The sequence below is a fragment of the Pleurodeles waltl genome, chromosome 1_2 (genome assembly GCF_031143425.1).
Source record: "Pleurodeles waltl isolate 20211129_DDA chromosome 1_2, aPleWal1.hap1.20221129, whole genome shotgun sequence".
NCBI lineage: Eukaryota > Metazoa > Chordata > Amphibia > Caudata > Salamandridae > Pleurodeles > Pleurodeles waltl.
The window spans coordinates 767,610,051-767,626,252 of NC_090437.1; the positions used below are offsets into that span (position 1 = coordinate 767,610,051).

At 42.6% G+C, this 16,202-nt stretch overlaps 1 long non-coding RNA gene across 4 annotated transcripts in view; it reads right to left on the reverse strand.

Annotated features, from left to right (window-relative positions):
- LOC138304053 (uncharacterized) overlaps nucleotides 1-16,202 on the reverse strand; it is a 112,274-nt gene that overhangs the window by 10,792 nt on the left and 85,280 nt on the right. For 2 of the 4 annotated variants that reach the window (XR_011205487.1, XR_011205486.1), the window contains one exon: nucleotides 10,116-12,069. This is a non-coding gene — a long non-coding RNA (uncharacterized lncRNA). Of the gene's footprint in view, nucleotides 1-10,115; nucleotides 12,070-16,202 lie in introns of those variants that run through there. The other 2 variants (XR_011205490.1, XR_011205489.1) reach the window with 2 other exon arrangements.

Genomic DNA, 16,202 nt, shown 5'->3' on the forward strand with positions numbered 1-16,202 from the left:
TAGAAGCTTTCATAGCTGGAACACACCTACATTCTGTGTTTACAATGCTACTGACAGCAGTTTTCCTATTCTTTGTGTAAAGGGTATTGTATTGTATTTATAGAGTGCATTACGGCCGTAGCATCGAAGCGCTAAGGAGTGAGTGATGTCGGGGGAGCCCCGGGGGAGCCCTAGTACGAACAAAGAAGATCAATGTGACTACCAAAAAGCATCCTCCCTAATTAGGAAAGATCCAAGTTTGTAGCCGCTTCCTAATGTACAGCAGTAGAGAGTTCCAGAGTTTCGCCGCTACCACTGAAAAGGCTTTGTCCCCCCATCTAGCCTTTCAACAGCAGGGCACCGAAATAAGATTAGGAGCAGAAGATCTGAGAGGACGACAAGGTGAATATTGCTGCAAGGAAGAGCCAAGATATTTACAGTCTTCCAAGTGGAGAGCTTTGTGTGTGAGGCAGAGTGTCTTAAAAATAATATGCTTTTCCACCTGTAACCAGTGCAGCTGCCTCAAGCTGCTACTGGCAGATGCTGAGCGCAGGAGATCCAGAACAAGGCGAGCCGGGACATCCTGAATCAGCTGTAATCTAGAAAGGGAGCCTGTGCTGATATTTAACATCAGAGCATTGTAGAAGTCACGTTTAGAGATAACTAAGGCTAAAATCACTGTGATTCTGAGTTCCTCCTGAAGAAAAGGAAAGATTTTCTCGAGCATTTTCAGGGACCAGTAACAACATTTACTGACTCAAAGACTCAAAAGAGTCTTATAAAATAAAATTCTGAGATTTCGGGCCATTGAGGTCAGGACTGGACACTCACTGCGAGACTACGGCCACCAATGGGAGCTCCATAAATTAGTGTCTAAAGCAAAGAAAATAATTTCAGTTTTTTCTCCATTCATTTTAAGCCAATTATGGCTCATCCATGTGTTAATCTTGCTCATGCAATTATGAAGTCTGTCTGCCATCTACTCCAAATTCTGGTTGACAGGGTAGTTCCAGGGCTGATCGATATGCAAGGAACTAGCCAGAATAATAAAAGATCCCCTTATTTCAACATCGACCTGTTTGGCTCTGAGCAAGTCAACAAAGCAAACTAGCTTGGAACATTTAGTAAGGCTTACAGAACATTTCTTAACCAATAAGCAGTGTTTAATTTTAGTTGGTGGCTGCCATTGGGGGGCACCGGCTCTCACTTTTGGGGACAGGCACTTTTCCTAATCGGATATTTCCAGAGAGAGAAAAATACACAAACAAAAAACTGGAGGTAGAGATAGACTATAAACATCACAAAAGGAGAAAGCAGGAACCTGCAAGAGAGAGACAAAGAGCCTGGGCGTGTTTGGCTGTGGATTAAAGAGGCTTGGGGTGGGCTTGGCTGGGGGTTTCTGTGCAGAGCTTTAGGTTACCAGCACACAATTTTTGACAAATGAAGCACTACTAATAAGTTCATATAGAAATATATTCTCCCTCAATTTATAACATGTTGCCTATAGGAAGTTGACTCTCTCTAAAGTGGACCCAAAGGAGGTAATCTGTGCAAAGAGTCCAAGTAATCCCTCAGAGGTGTCACAGAGGAACAAATGAAATCCCTAATTCCCTATTTTTGGGAAGAGTGGTCGAGCAGTTAGGCATAACAGAGGGTAGTTCTAAGCATGTCCGGCACACACTCACACAGTGTGACACACACTCAATAAAGAAATCCGACTTCAATTTATAAAAAATAACACCTACTTTTATATAAACTTTGCTACCAAGATCACCGGAAACAGGTAAGAACTATTAGAGATATTGATTTAAAGTTAACTGTGCAATTTTTCCCTATGGGGAAAAACGTACTGCATTTGGACACTTCACAGCGACTTACCGGACTGTTTACCAAAACTTAGTGTGAGTATAAAACTGTAAACTTCACATGTATAGCGCACTACTCACCCGTTAGGGTCTCAAGGCGCTGTATGCATTCCACTGTGGAACCCCTCTGGCTTTTCCCTGTGAGGCACCAACTCCTGGTCTGCGCCAAGGTGAAGCGAGGCATCCAAGTGCTGTGAGGGCCTTTGTGGAGATCAAGCAAGCTACTGCCCAGAGTTACAGAGTGGGACCCATTAATTAGATTAGGCACTGAGATGAAAATTAGCTGGTCCAAGGGAATTGAACCCAAGACCCGCCGACGCAGGAACTGAAACCCTGTCCCGGGCCAGATCTCTGCTTCAGGGTCTGCCGCTCTAACCATTGTGCCACACTTCTCCACTGGGGCAGGGTAAAAGGCCACAGTAACAGGTCACCTGGGGAGGCTCTGGTGCTTCCGTGTGCAGAGGTGTATTACAGCATCAGGTGTCCTATTCACTTCAATCGGGAACGGTTCAGTCACAAAGTTGATGTAGGGAAGGTCAGCCAGGAGAACTCACATGAAAGTTCGAACCTTGAGGTGACCAGCATGCGGGGACACCGTCAGTCCACTTCTCAGGCTGTGGGGCTCAGTGCAGTGGTGTCTTCAGCATCGGGCCCAGTGCTAGGTTTTCTCGCGGTTGCGGGAGGTGGGGCTCCAAAAACAATCTGCAGTCGTGGCTTAGGTGTCCAGTCCAACCAATTCAACAAGTAGACTCAGGTCTCACAAGGTTGGGAGACATGGTCACACCCTTGGTTCTCTTCTCCTCAGTCCAGATTAGGTAGGTGCAGAGGTGCCCTGAGGCTTCTGGTTTCTATCCCCTGGTCAATCCGGGTTGCAGGGCAGTTTGCTGAAACAGGCTGCAGATGCCATTTATAAGTTTACAGTGGGGGAACTCCGGGTGGGCTTCATCTCTGAAAAGGCCTGGAGACCACACTAACACCGTTTTCCCACTTCAGCTCGAGCTAGGTGGCTCGGGTGCAGTGATGATGTCCGGCATTGGGTTCCTATTGATCCTGGTCCTCTCAGTTCTTTTTGGTGCTTGCAGATGTAGAGGAGCAGGTCCTCTACTCAAAAGGAGTTCTTCCTGGTAATGTGCAAAGCATTGGTAGCCCTCCCAGTTTCTTGGAGGGTGCAGCACAAGGATAGGTCAGTTGCTCTTCAAGAGTTGGGTGCAACAGGCAGGCCAGGTTGGCGCCAAGTCAGTCATGCTCCTCAGTTCTCAGGTTCAGCAGGCTTCTTGTCGATTCCTTCTTAGGTGTCCACGGAAGATCTGAGGTTCTGGTATGAGGGGGTCCCCTGAATACTCAAATTAGGGGGCCTTAAGGGGAGTGAAGGGTAGTAGAAAATGGGCAACTTACCCTTGGTGTCACTACATCCCTTAGATGACCACTTCCTGTGGGGAGCGTGCATCACCCAGTCCAGAGTTCCTAAATTCCACTACACACAAGATAGCTGAATTTCCTAAGTCATGTCCAGTTCAGCCTGGTCACCCTAGGGTTTTCCCAGTCTGGAAATGTAACAGGCCTCCTGCATAGCTTATATTTCTTCCTGTCCGGGTGCCAGATGGGCCCTGGGGCGGGGGACTGTCATCTTACTGTGGGCGAGGCAAGATCTGCACACCAAAGGCAAGTGGGCTTCTTTGAAGCTCCCTGCCCGGGAATGCAGGTCATCCGGTGGGGAGGGGTGATCCACACCCTTGATCGAACAGGCTTTTATCTCTGACCTCCAGAGAGCGAACACTGTCACCCTGGAGGGCCAGATTCTCATCTGTTGGTGGAAGACTAGCCAGAACTGGTAAGTGAGCTCACCAGTGGTTGGTTTGTTTTCAGGGGGCCTCTTAGGTGCCCTCTGGGTGCATGTATTAATAAATCCATCACAGGAATCCGTGAGGGTTTATTAATATGAGATGCTTGATTCCAAACATCCTTAGTTCCAGTGAAGCCATCATGAAGCTGAGGAACTTGTATTAACTAGTGTCCAGCATATGTATTTAAATTGTCTTCACTGCACACTTACTATGTCCATGAATTTGACAACAACATAGCAGGGGCATATTTGTCCACACAAGTAATAAAATGCACCCTGCCTTAGGGCTGTAAGGCCAGTGATAGGGGTGGTACACAGAATGTGTGCTAGGTTGTGTTTTCACTTTTTGTGAGCACCTTGGCATGCAGCCTGCAATGGCAGTCTGCATAAAGTCAATGTCAGGCCCATTAGAGGAGCACAAGTTGTGCTGTAGCTACTAGGGGCCCTCTTCAGTACCCATGCCCTAGGTACCTACGGGACCATTTACTAGGGACTTCTCGAGGTGCTAAAGGGGTGACCAGGGGCCAGATGCAAGAAACACTTTGCGAGTCGCAAACGGCAAAATCTGCTGTTTGCGACTCGCAAATGCGTGTTTCCAATGCAGAAATGCATTTTGCGAGTCGGGACCGACTCGCAAAATGCATTTCAGAATCACAAATAGGAAGGGGTGTTCCCTTCCTATTTGCGATTCGTAGTGGTATGCAATACCATTTGCGACCGCATATGCGGTCGCAAATGGTGTCGCAGTTACCATCCACTTGAAGTGGATGGTAACCCACTCTCAAATTGGAAGGGGTCCCCATGGGACTCCTTCCCCTTTGTGAATGGACCCAAAACTATTTTTTCAGGGCAGGTAGTGGTCCAAGGGACCACTACCTGCCCTGAAAAAATACCGAAACGAAAGGTTTCGGTTTTTTTTTTTAAGTGCCGCTCATTTTCCTTTAAGGAAAACGGGCTACACTTAAAAAAAAAAAAACTGCTTTATTTAAAAGCAGTCACGAACATGGAGGTCTGCTGACTACAGCAGGCTTCCATGTTTGCGAGTGCCTATAGTCGGTATGGGGCCGCAATTTGCGACCCACCTCATTAATATTAATGAGGTGGGTCTCAGCGACCCCATACCGACTCGCAGACGGTGTCTGAGACACCGTTCTGCATTGCAAATTGCGACTTGCAATTTGCGAGTCGGAAGGACTCGCAAATTGCAAGTCGCAATTTGCAATTTTCCTACATCTGGCCCCAGGTGTCTTATTTTGGGGAAGGAACATTGGCACTGGGGACTTGGTTAGCAGGAACCCAGTGCACTTCCGTCAAAGTTGCATCACAAAACCAGGCACAAAGTGGGGGGGGGGTACTGCAACCAGAACTAATCCAATCTAATCTGCTTACTGGCACTTTGCTTAAGAGGTTTAGGAGACACTCTTCCCCATGAAACGTTTGAAAAAATGAGGTGCTGTGCTATTTCCAACATGGCAGAAATGTCTCATCCTCAGTGAGGTTTTTGGGATGTAACTTCCTTCTCTCCACCTCTCCCACCAGTCGGCATGGTGAAAATAGTAGCAGAATGGAACATTTTAAAGTCCACTTTCATTCTAATTGCATACACAGTCAAATGTGGAATCTGACATGCCTCATACCATTCAAGATTTGACTAATATATTTCAATTTCCTTTATTTGTGCTTGGTTCTCCTTCCATTTTCACCTTTGCAGTATTATATTATCTCTGTGAACCTACCTGGATGGGACAGGGTGAAACAATGACACATTATGCGCAGCTATCTCTAAGGATGGACAAATCTCGCAAGATCAGAATCAAGAGCCACTGTTCAGTTTGTAGTCATGTTACAAGTTCAGGTACACTGCATTTCCTTAGGATTACACTAATATTGCGGGACCTGGCATCACACATCAGTACATATGATACAGCCAGTAAAGGCTGTACCTAATATAAGATGAAGCACCACCACATGAATCATGTAATAAAAACCCTGGCAGCAAGTGCCTCTGACACTAGATCTGACCCCTTGAATCAACTTTAATTATTTTTTAATAAAGTATATTAAGCAATTGAGTATTTCTGTCTCCAAACATGAAATTGCCATTTTCTGAAAAAAATAAGAAACATTTATTTCCAAATGCAAAATTTATATTTTGGCTAAATGCATTCATTTCTCATAAAGAACAGCTAATACATTTTAAAAAATAGCCTTTGGGTACCCTAACACCAGCTTTACGCTTTTCATAAATGTATACGTTGTGATGTCCTCAGTGATGGTATAAATGTTGTCATAGAATATATCATCACTGATGTCTATGTGAGGCCACAAGCAGTGCTTGGTGGCCCACAAGTTATAGTTTGTGCTGCTATCTATAATTGGTGAATTTCTGTTTTTTTTTTCATTTAAAATGTTAATATTGTCAGGAAAAAATTCACCTAACTATAACACTATTTTAAGTTCAGTGAATTTCTAAAGTTATTTTTTTAATCGAAAACTCATATTTTTTTTTCACCGAACTATAACATTACTTTAAACTTTGTTTTTTTCAGTGAATTGCAGGGGTTAAAAAAAAAATCAAGATATATTTAAAAATACATAGACTCTAAGGCCCTCATTCCAACCCTGGCGGTCTCTGACCGCCAGGGCGGAGGGCAGCGGAAGCACCGCCAACAGGCTGGCGGTGCTTCCAGGGCTATTCTGACCGCGGCGGTAAAGCCGCGGTCAGAAAAGGGGAACCAGCGGTTTCCCACCGGTTTTCCCCTGGCCCAGGGAATCCTCCATGGCGGCGCTGCCGCCAGAACCAGGATGGCGGGAACGGGTGTCGTGGGGCCCCCTAACAGGGCCCCATACAGATTTTCACTGTCTGCTTTGCAGACAGTGAAAATCGCGACGGGTGCCACTGCACCCGTCGCACCCCCTGCAACTCCGCCGGCTCCATTCGGAGCCGGCTTCCTCGTTGCAGGGGCTTTCCCGCTGGGCCGGCGGGCAGCCTTTTGGCGGTCGCCCGCCGGCCCAGCGGGAAAGCCAGAATGGCATCCGTGGTCTCCTGACCGCGGAGCGGCCATTCGGCGGTGACCGCATGGCGGGCGGCGACCGCCGCAGTCACAATGACCGCCTAAGGGCCTGATTATGACCTTGGTGACTGGGATACTCCATCACAAACGTGAGGGATATCCCGCACGCCATTTTACAAGTTATATGATATAATGGAGCTTGCAATACAGCGGATGGGACATCAGTTACGTTTGTGATGGAGTACCCCTTCCACTAAGGTCATAATCAGCCTTTAACAATGTTTGTGCAGAGAATGTTAAATTTTTAAGTTTTTGTAAATCAAATATACAGAAATATTCCCAGCCCATTTTTTATAGTTTTGATATGCATTTTTACATAAACTTCATATTTATATTTCAAAAGGACACTGATCAATTTTTCCTATTCCTCAAACTATGCATTTTCACTATGTACTATCTATATTTGGCATGTGTGATCACTCTTGCTAGAGGCTTGTGAGATTGCAGAGTTATAAATGTTGTTTTATTATGTTGTACTGAGTTCTTTTTCACCTAGCCAGTCATTAATGAATGCTAATGTTTAATAAAAAAAAGTTAGAAGAGCATGTATTTTGTATTAATTATTTTGCTTGCAATCTTAAGGCTCTCGCAAGATGATTACGGGAGACGAACACACAATCCCCTGTATCCACTATGAGGGAGCTCTACTCTCTGTCTGGCTCTTGGTATCAACTCGCAAGATCATACATTTGGAATTAAATTCATAGCAGTGTATTTTTGTTGTGGTGAAAAAAGTAAGACAAGATAAGTGCTGTTCAAAGTACAAAATCAGTTAATGTATTGTTGCATTTGAGATGATAAGAAAGCTGCCTATTTTACGATCTTGCAAGCCACTTGCAAGTTACTGCGAAATGCCCAAGAGAGGAAAAACATCCCAAGGAAGGATTGTGATTAGTTCATATGGATGTCTTTTTTAGCAAAGAAAGATTCCTTCCTTATCACATCATTTGCCTATTAGGTTTTTCTCTGATTACACCTTTTTGGCTACCTCTCTGACTTTGCTGAATTTCTATAATCACAATGTCATCATGTTCCTGGAAGTCAGCTACCTCAGTCCCCCAGGGAGCCCTTGGTCTGGCAATTTTTTCCAATGAGGCCTGGTGGGAAATAAGTGTCTGCCAAATATGTAATTTGTAACACATGCCAAAAATAGTTCAGCAGCGGGAACTGGAACAAGCAATATTCCACGAGTAATACTGGAATGTGGTGACATTTGAGAGTTAACCACCCTGAACGCCTTGCTCGGGCTGAGTTAGCCCTTGCTACAAACCTTGATAACTCCTTTCGGGCATCCACATCTTCCCAACCTGGTGACAGTGTGGCTGCCCAGGTACTCACAGCGCAAGCAGATAACAACTCAACATATCTTTACAAAGCATTTTTTTACTGTTAAGCAAGGAGATTATTTTTTCTTCTGAGGCAAGCAGGGAAACACAGGAAAGGGTTGTCCAGGATCATAAATGCCCTCCTAGGCAGTAGTTTTTTAAGCATATTTTCTACATTTATCTCCTTTTTTAAAGAAGATACTGTTTCTTCACCCTCAGTTCCTTGTTTTTGTTTTATCCCTTCTTTAAAGTACAAAAAAGTCAAGAAATGTTAAAAACACACACAAATACAGTTGTTGAAAATGTTACTTAAAAAAACTATTTTTTAGAGCTTCCCTATACTTTAATTATCTAGGTTCTTTGTACTATGTACCACTTTTTTTCTTCTTCATGACTCTCACCAGACACTTGCGAGAGCCATGTTGCTCTCATAGCATGGTTGTCTCTTGATGGCCTCTTGTGAGAGCCAGACGCACAGTCTTCCGTGTATACTTCAAGGGCACAGTTTTGCTGCTTTACTCTTGCAAGAGTTTCAAGAGAGTGAACTTTTATAATAGAATTCTCATTTTCACTGAACATATCCTGTTGTAGTAGGTATAATTTATATACACCAGATTGTCGCTACCCCCCCCTTTTTTCTGCTCCCCTGAGACTCTCACAAGATTGTAAAAAAAGTTAGAGGAAGAACTTACATTTTCCTTCATTATAATATTTACTTCTTACAATCCCCACTACTAGACTATGGGGAGACATTGCCCTCTCCATTGAGAACGTGCATGAAGATAATTGTTGTGTAAAGTATGGTGTAAAGAGACACTGCCTCTCCATTCACACCTTTCCCAGGCTAAATATTAAACATGGTAGGTTTGGATCGTACTCACCTCACATGTAAGATCTCACTATTCCATACTGAGTATAACGAGTACTAGCTTCCCCACAGACACCCCTCCTCAGGGAAATAACCATATGTATTAGCGTGTGGGAATAGATTTCCCTATCCTCTCACAGCTGTCCCCATATATATGATATGTATAATAGTGTGTAAGGAAATACTGTCTTCTGCACTAACACCTATTTCCTGAACAACTTGGATATACAGTACAATATAATATAATCTGTCCTCAAGCTTCTCCTTAGAGCAACAGCAATATATAGTGCTGTGTGGGAAAGAAGTCATCTCTCTGCTAACACATCTTACCAGGGTAAGAGATGTCTCTCAAATAGGGTTTGACAGAAATGTATCTATCTAATCACAACTATTCTCATGGTGACAGATATGTATAGTAATCTGTGGTGAGAAACTGCTCTGCTTCCTGAGGCAAGACACTTGCATGATGATTCTAGTATGGTGTGTAGAGAGACTGGCCTCTCTCCTGTGATGTGTCTCTAGGATACTGCTTGTGAAAACTAGGGTGTGAAAAGTGATCTACCTTTGTGTTCATACTACTCCCCATTATGAAAGAAGTATGAGTAAAGTATGCAGTTGAAATTATCTTTATGCCGATAAGTATATCTTCCATAACAACTATGGAGACCATGATTTTAAAACATACTGCCCTCTCAGCAAAGTAAAATATGTGCAAAATACAAGGTGGTGCAGACTGCTGTTTCTGTTAATACCTCTCTTCATGATAAAGAATGTCATTTGTAGAGTGTAAAATGGAGTATCCTCTCTGTTGACAACTGTGTCTTGCACAACTAGGGTGCACATCTTAATGAAAAGACACCCTCACCTCTCTCTCAGACATCTCCTTATGGGGCAGGCATGTGTAGTATGGTGTACACAAAGACAGAGCTCTGCACTGAATCGTCTCTCCAGAGTGACAAGCATATATACTAAAATGTGCAAAAGAACTGCCCCCTCCACCAGTAGACAGCAGTGTGTAGCATACTATAAGAATGCATTGACCTCTGTACCAAAGCCTGTCTCTTGTATACAAATCTTTATTCTACAGTGGTAAAAATCACTAACCTCTCCATAGTGTCATAAACATATATGTACATGCAGTAGAGCAGTTAGATTTCATGGATAATGACCTTCTACTTTAAGTCAACATTAGAAGTCTGTATTAATTTTCAAATTTTTAAAAGCTATCAAGGAAAGAAATCAGTAGTAGCTTTAAACATTTTATTTAAAAAACAGTTGGCAGCCTAACAAACAATAACAACATTAATAAACTATAACAACAATAGTAAAAACAGCAGACTTTACAAACTCGTTATTGGAAAGTGGATTATTGGTAGGGGGCACGTAAGTTCCTATACCTAGCAATAGGCCACTAACCCCCACTTAGGTCCAGTTAGGTCTCAATAAATTAAACCCAGCTCAACCCTTGCTAGCTTGGAAATGAGCGACAAGGCTTAACTTAGGAGACAAGTGTGTAAAGCATTTAAAAATCACAAAACAGTGAATAAGTAAAACAAAAAACACAATAAAAATCAAAAATCAATTTCTAAAAATAGATTTAACTTTTATCTTTAAGATGACTATTAAAATTGAATACGAGTAACCGGAGACATGAATTTTTAAAGAATTAGTTTTCTAGCGCAAAGAAGTACCTAGCACTCAAAGAGCTAAAAAAGTTCACACTGAACAGGGACAAAGTCCAGAGTTCAGGCCATTCCTTGCCTTTGAAGACCACTTTGGCTGCTTTGCCCCAATCCTGTTTCACCATCTGCTAAGGCAGGTCTCCTCCCCCAGGCACATCCTTTGTGTTCAGCACAGGCCACTTCACACCTTATCAAGGCAGCCTGGCCAGGCTACAAGAGGCTGGCCAATCAGAGAAGGGCACTGCAGAGCTGAAGTTGGGAACATCCAGGTAGAGTTTTAAAACTCTTTACCTGAACTAGTTATATAAATCCATTAATAGCAATAAGTGGGATTTACTCTAACAATTAATTTGATACTAAACTTAAGATATCTGGCTCTTATGAGCTGATGGAGGACATTCACTACAGTGAGAGAAAAAACTATTCATCTATTTTACCTCACCAGGGATTATAAAACAGTTTTTATAAGTCCCTGCTGATAGTTACATGGCATCCAACCCTAGGGGCTCTTAGGACACACCTTAGGGCTGACGTACATGTAAAAATTAAGGTTGTTTAAGACTTTTGAAGTGCTTTTACTTCCAAAGTTGAATTTGCAAATAACTTTAGCTTAAAAGCAGCCAGCAAGGCAGGCCTGCCTTTACAATGACACTAGGTACCTTAGCAGTGCATCTCTGGGGGCACTACCTAGGCTAGGGTCCCTAAACCTACATGCCTTACCGTACACTAGGGACTTATAGGTAGGTTGACATAGACAATTATAATTAGCCAAATTTGCATACTCATTTACACAGAGCAAAGGGATGACAGTACCCAGGACACCACTAGTTTCAGGAAAACACCAGCAAAAAGTAAAAATTGGGGCAAAAAGTTAGCAGGCCCCGCAATCAGCCCTGTTTTCTCACACAATTTATCTCTACTCATTGGTAAAAAATACCAAACAGAGATCAGCAGGCACAGCTAGAACAAGAAATACACTATGAGTACCACAGGAGTGTGGCGGCATTTGAGGGCTATGCACCCTCAGCACTTTTAGCGGGATGACTTAACCCGTGCTGCACAGCTTGATAACTCATTAGGGGTGTCCTTACCTGTTGAAACTGGTGACACAGTGCCTGACCAGGTATTCAATGCTCAAGCAGGTAACAACCCTCCTTCTATAAATAAAAAACCTTTTTGCTGCTTAAGTATACAGTTCATTTTGTCATAAAAAAACAAGTAGAGTAGTGCTACGCAGAACAAGACTGTCCAAGGGTATAAATATCACTGTAGGCAGTAAAAATAACATACGTCCTGCAATTACATTTCTTTCCTGACTTTCCACAGTTACTGTTCCATTCTTCTTCAAAAGTCAACAATTTTTGTTTTATTCCTCCATATATTGTGTGACGTGGTAATTCTGATTTTCAGAGCTTCTGTTTTCTATTTTCTCTCTTAAAAAAAGTCAAAATAATCAAAAATATAAAGTTAAATACTGATCAGACATTTAGAACAATGTCCATCACTATATTCTCTAAAGATTTCTACATTTTCCACCCGCTGTCACATATTTATAGTTACTGCACCACTAACAGAATATTCTTTTCTTTTAAAGAAAATCCACTACTAAGACACTGCATTTTCATCCACAATTAAGTTCTAACATGAATATAGTTCCATAACAATTTTCAGTGTAACCTATTCCTCCTTACATACCTTTCTTAACACTAAGTACAGTGTTTTACTCTAGAAATAGCAATATTTCATAGGGGTATAATAAGTGCACAGTAAGGTTCATAAAAACTCTAGGCCTTGCATTAATGGACTGCAGATACTTTGTTTTATAATTTCAAAAATACAGCTTATTTTACTTACAAATACATACTAATTGAACATTTCATTTTTTAACACAGCATCCAATACTTGGTGATATCTCACCTCAATCTAAAGTCTACCTCTCAAAACCAATGTTAATAAACATGCACATCTACAAACAGCTTTTCACTCACTAAACCTTGGATTGAATACATTTATGAAAAGTAGTGCACTTACTAACACTTGTCAACAAAGTTCATAAAGAATATTTCTAATTACCTGAACTTAGATCAGTTTCTTGAACAGAGCTGAAGACACCAGTTTGTTTCAGTTCTACATTCAGTCACTCAGACAACTCAGACAATCAGTTATCCCTGTTTCACCCAATCACGTCACAGCATTTCTTCAACCATACAATAAGAATGGTAACTATTGGTTGAGCATTGGTCTTTTTTTTTACTTCCCTTCATACGATCTTGTGAGACTCTCCTGGGATCATAAAACACTGTGTGGCAAGCCTAGAAATTTTTCATGCAGGTCTCTTGAGAGGCTCACATGTTCATAAAACACCTTGGGGCCGGCTTAGTAATTTCCTCACAGGTCTCACAAGCCTCTTGCAAGATTGCATGGGTCCATGCAGAAAGTTTAACTCCCTGAAGCTTGTGAGCTACTCTCATGAGAGTCTCATGGAATCGGAACAAAATTGTACAGAAATAGTAGCATGTGGGATGGAGTATTCTCCACTGAGACCTATCTCTTACATGACAGTTATGTATAGCAGGGTGTGAGGAGAGACTAGCCTCTCCACACAGACCTCTGTCTCAGATGACAGGTACATGTAGTAGTATGTAGGAAAGGCCTGGACTCTCCTGTGAGACCCCTCTCTTGGATGTCCTTACTGAGTTGTGAGGAGAGACTGGTCTCTTCCCTCAGACCTCTCTCTTACATGAAAGATATGCGTACTAGGGTATCTCTCTTACATGAAAGATGTGCACAGAAGGGTGTCTGCATGGTCTGCCCTCTTGTTCTACACGTCTTTCTCAGATGAGTGGAGTGCATAATACATAGACTGCCCTCTCCTTCTGAACCTCACTCTCAGATGGCAGGTTTACATAGAAGGGTGTACGGAGAGAGATTGCCTCTTCACCAAGTCTTCTCTCTCCGATCACAGGTATACTTATTTGGGTGTATACATGGACTGCCCTCTTCTATTGGACCTCTATCTCAGATGATGACTTTGCATAGTAGTGTGTGTGTCTCCTTCCAGACCTCTCTCTCAGATGATGGGTGTGCATAGTAGGCTGTATGGAGACTGATTGGTCCCTCCAGTGAGACTTCTGTCTCAAATAACAGGTGTGCTTGGTAGAGTGTATACATGGACCAGCCTCTTCTGACAGACCTGTCTCAGATGATGGCTGTGCTTAAAAGGGCATGTACATAGACTAGCCTCTCCTGTCAGACCGCTCTCTCAGATAGCAAGTGTGCATATTAGGCTGTTAACACGGATTGGTATCTTCTGTCAAAAACTCTGTCTCTGATGACAGTGTGCATAGTAGGGTGTGTGGCGAGAGACTAGCCTCTCTCTCGGATAATAGGTGTACACAATATGCTCTGTCCAATGACTGTCCACCCTGCTAACAACCCTCTTTCTGAATATGGATGTGCATAGCAGGGTGTGGGAAGAGACTATACTCTACTCACAACTTTTACGAAGCCAATAGGTGTAAATTCTACACTGGTACAAATACCATCTCCAGTATTTCTCCTTTCTACAGTAGCAAGTTTGCATACTGCAGTGTATTCAAAACTCACCTACTCCTTTCCACTGTTCACGATCTCGTGAGAGTCTTGCAAGATGAAAAAAGAAATTCAAAACAGGAACGCTCTACTCATCACAGTACTTATCTCTTACATACTTTCTCTTAAAAGCAATGACCACAATATACATTCTTGCTCATGGACTGTATTGAGAACTCATCTATCCCTTTTTACTATTCATGATCTTCAAAGAGTCTAGGGAAATTGTAACAATTTACTAAAAACAATATACATGTATTTTGTTCATAGTAGTTATTCCTAAATCTAGGGGGGCAGCATGCCTGCTGCCCCCTTCCATAGCTTTTGTATTTGATTTCCACAACACCTCAAATGTTTCACAGTAAACAGTAATGGCTACCATTTCTTTCTAACATACCTACAGCAAGCTAATCAGAGCACTTGCGAGATTCACAGGAGCCTCCCACTCCTGTGCAAAGGCATATGGGAAAAACAGGCCTATTGACTAATCACGGGCCTCGGTTTTTTAATTTGTGCTCCCGCAGGACCCCCGCAGGACTCCCATAAGCCCAGCTGTCCAAATATACAATCATTTCTGACCCTTAATTTCTCAAAATCTTCTGAACGGATTTACATCAAATCATAAAAAGCACAATCTGCAGACCAAGATCTAGCTTCCTGACGAATTTGGTGTAATTCCTTTCAGTAGTTTTTGCTGTAGCCGTGTCTAAAGCAGTCTGTGGAAAATGCATGGGGAAATTATGTTTTGGGTGCCACATTTTTTCTCAGCCCACGCTTGACATATCATGCCAAATCGGGAAGGAGCTCAGTTGGATAACTTTTTATTTTGGAAAGATTTGCATGAAGACTCATCAAACAGAGCCAAAGTTTTTACCAAACCAAAAAACAGTCCATCTATGGAAAGGCAGACCTAACTGTAACTACCTACTACATATCTCTCTCTCTCTATATATATTTCTCTCTCTCTCTAACAGCTTTTAAATCATGACTGGCAGAGATCAACAATCAGATGAGTGAACATAACGTTTATCTCATGCAACAAAACAATTCTAAATTGCAGAAGGATATCAAGAAATTTGACAAAGAGAAGGTTTATCCCTATGCTACGGAAGATTAAAAACAAGTAAGAGGGGATTCATCATCAGACAGAAGATTACAAACCAGTTAGAGGGGATTCATCATCAGACGACGGTTCTACCACTTCTTGTGGAACCTCCTGCTCATCTAGTAGCACTGCGAGTGGAGATAGATGGGGAAGCAGTCACAGTCCTGGGAGATAGGTACCACCATCACCATCTCTTTTGGGCTATCTTATGCAAATTCACCCTGGTTCCATGCATATGTGGCACCCAGGCTTTCAAATACCATTCCACCTGTGGAGCCATATTTTCCACATTCTGGTCCACAACCTTTGTTAGGCAGAGGCTGGGCCAGAGGCAGAGGTTGAAGAAGAGGAGGAAACAAACAACTTTGGTGGCAACAAGAAGAGACCCAAATGAGAACCAGGAGTCAGACTACCAGGAGAAAATAGTTGTTAATCTATCTGACAGGACCCTTAAAGAGACTGAGATCGAGGTCTCGTGTAAAGGTCTGCGATTTGTACCAACTCCCCGTGAAGACCTGTTTCGCTTGACCAGTGAACTACATCAGTTCTTTTGCAATATTCGATTACAAGCATTCTTTTATGACAAGACTACACCCACATCTGAGGACTCAGGCTTCACACCTACCTTCAGATTCACTCCAAATGCTGCTATGATGCCAAGTGAGATACTCACTTTTGAGAAGGTGGTTCTAAAGGAATCATCTGAGGTGAGGAGGCCAAGACCCTTTGACATCGTATCCTCTATTTTACAGACTGCTATCAACACCCTGAAGGATGACACTTGAATCATCATCATACCAGCGACAGTAGCAGCACTATTGTCGTGATGAATTCTTCTGATAATGATCAAAAGTGTCTTTGTCAACTAGC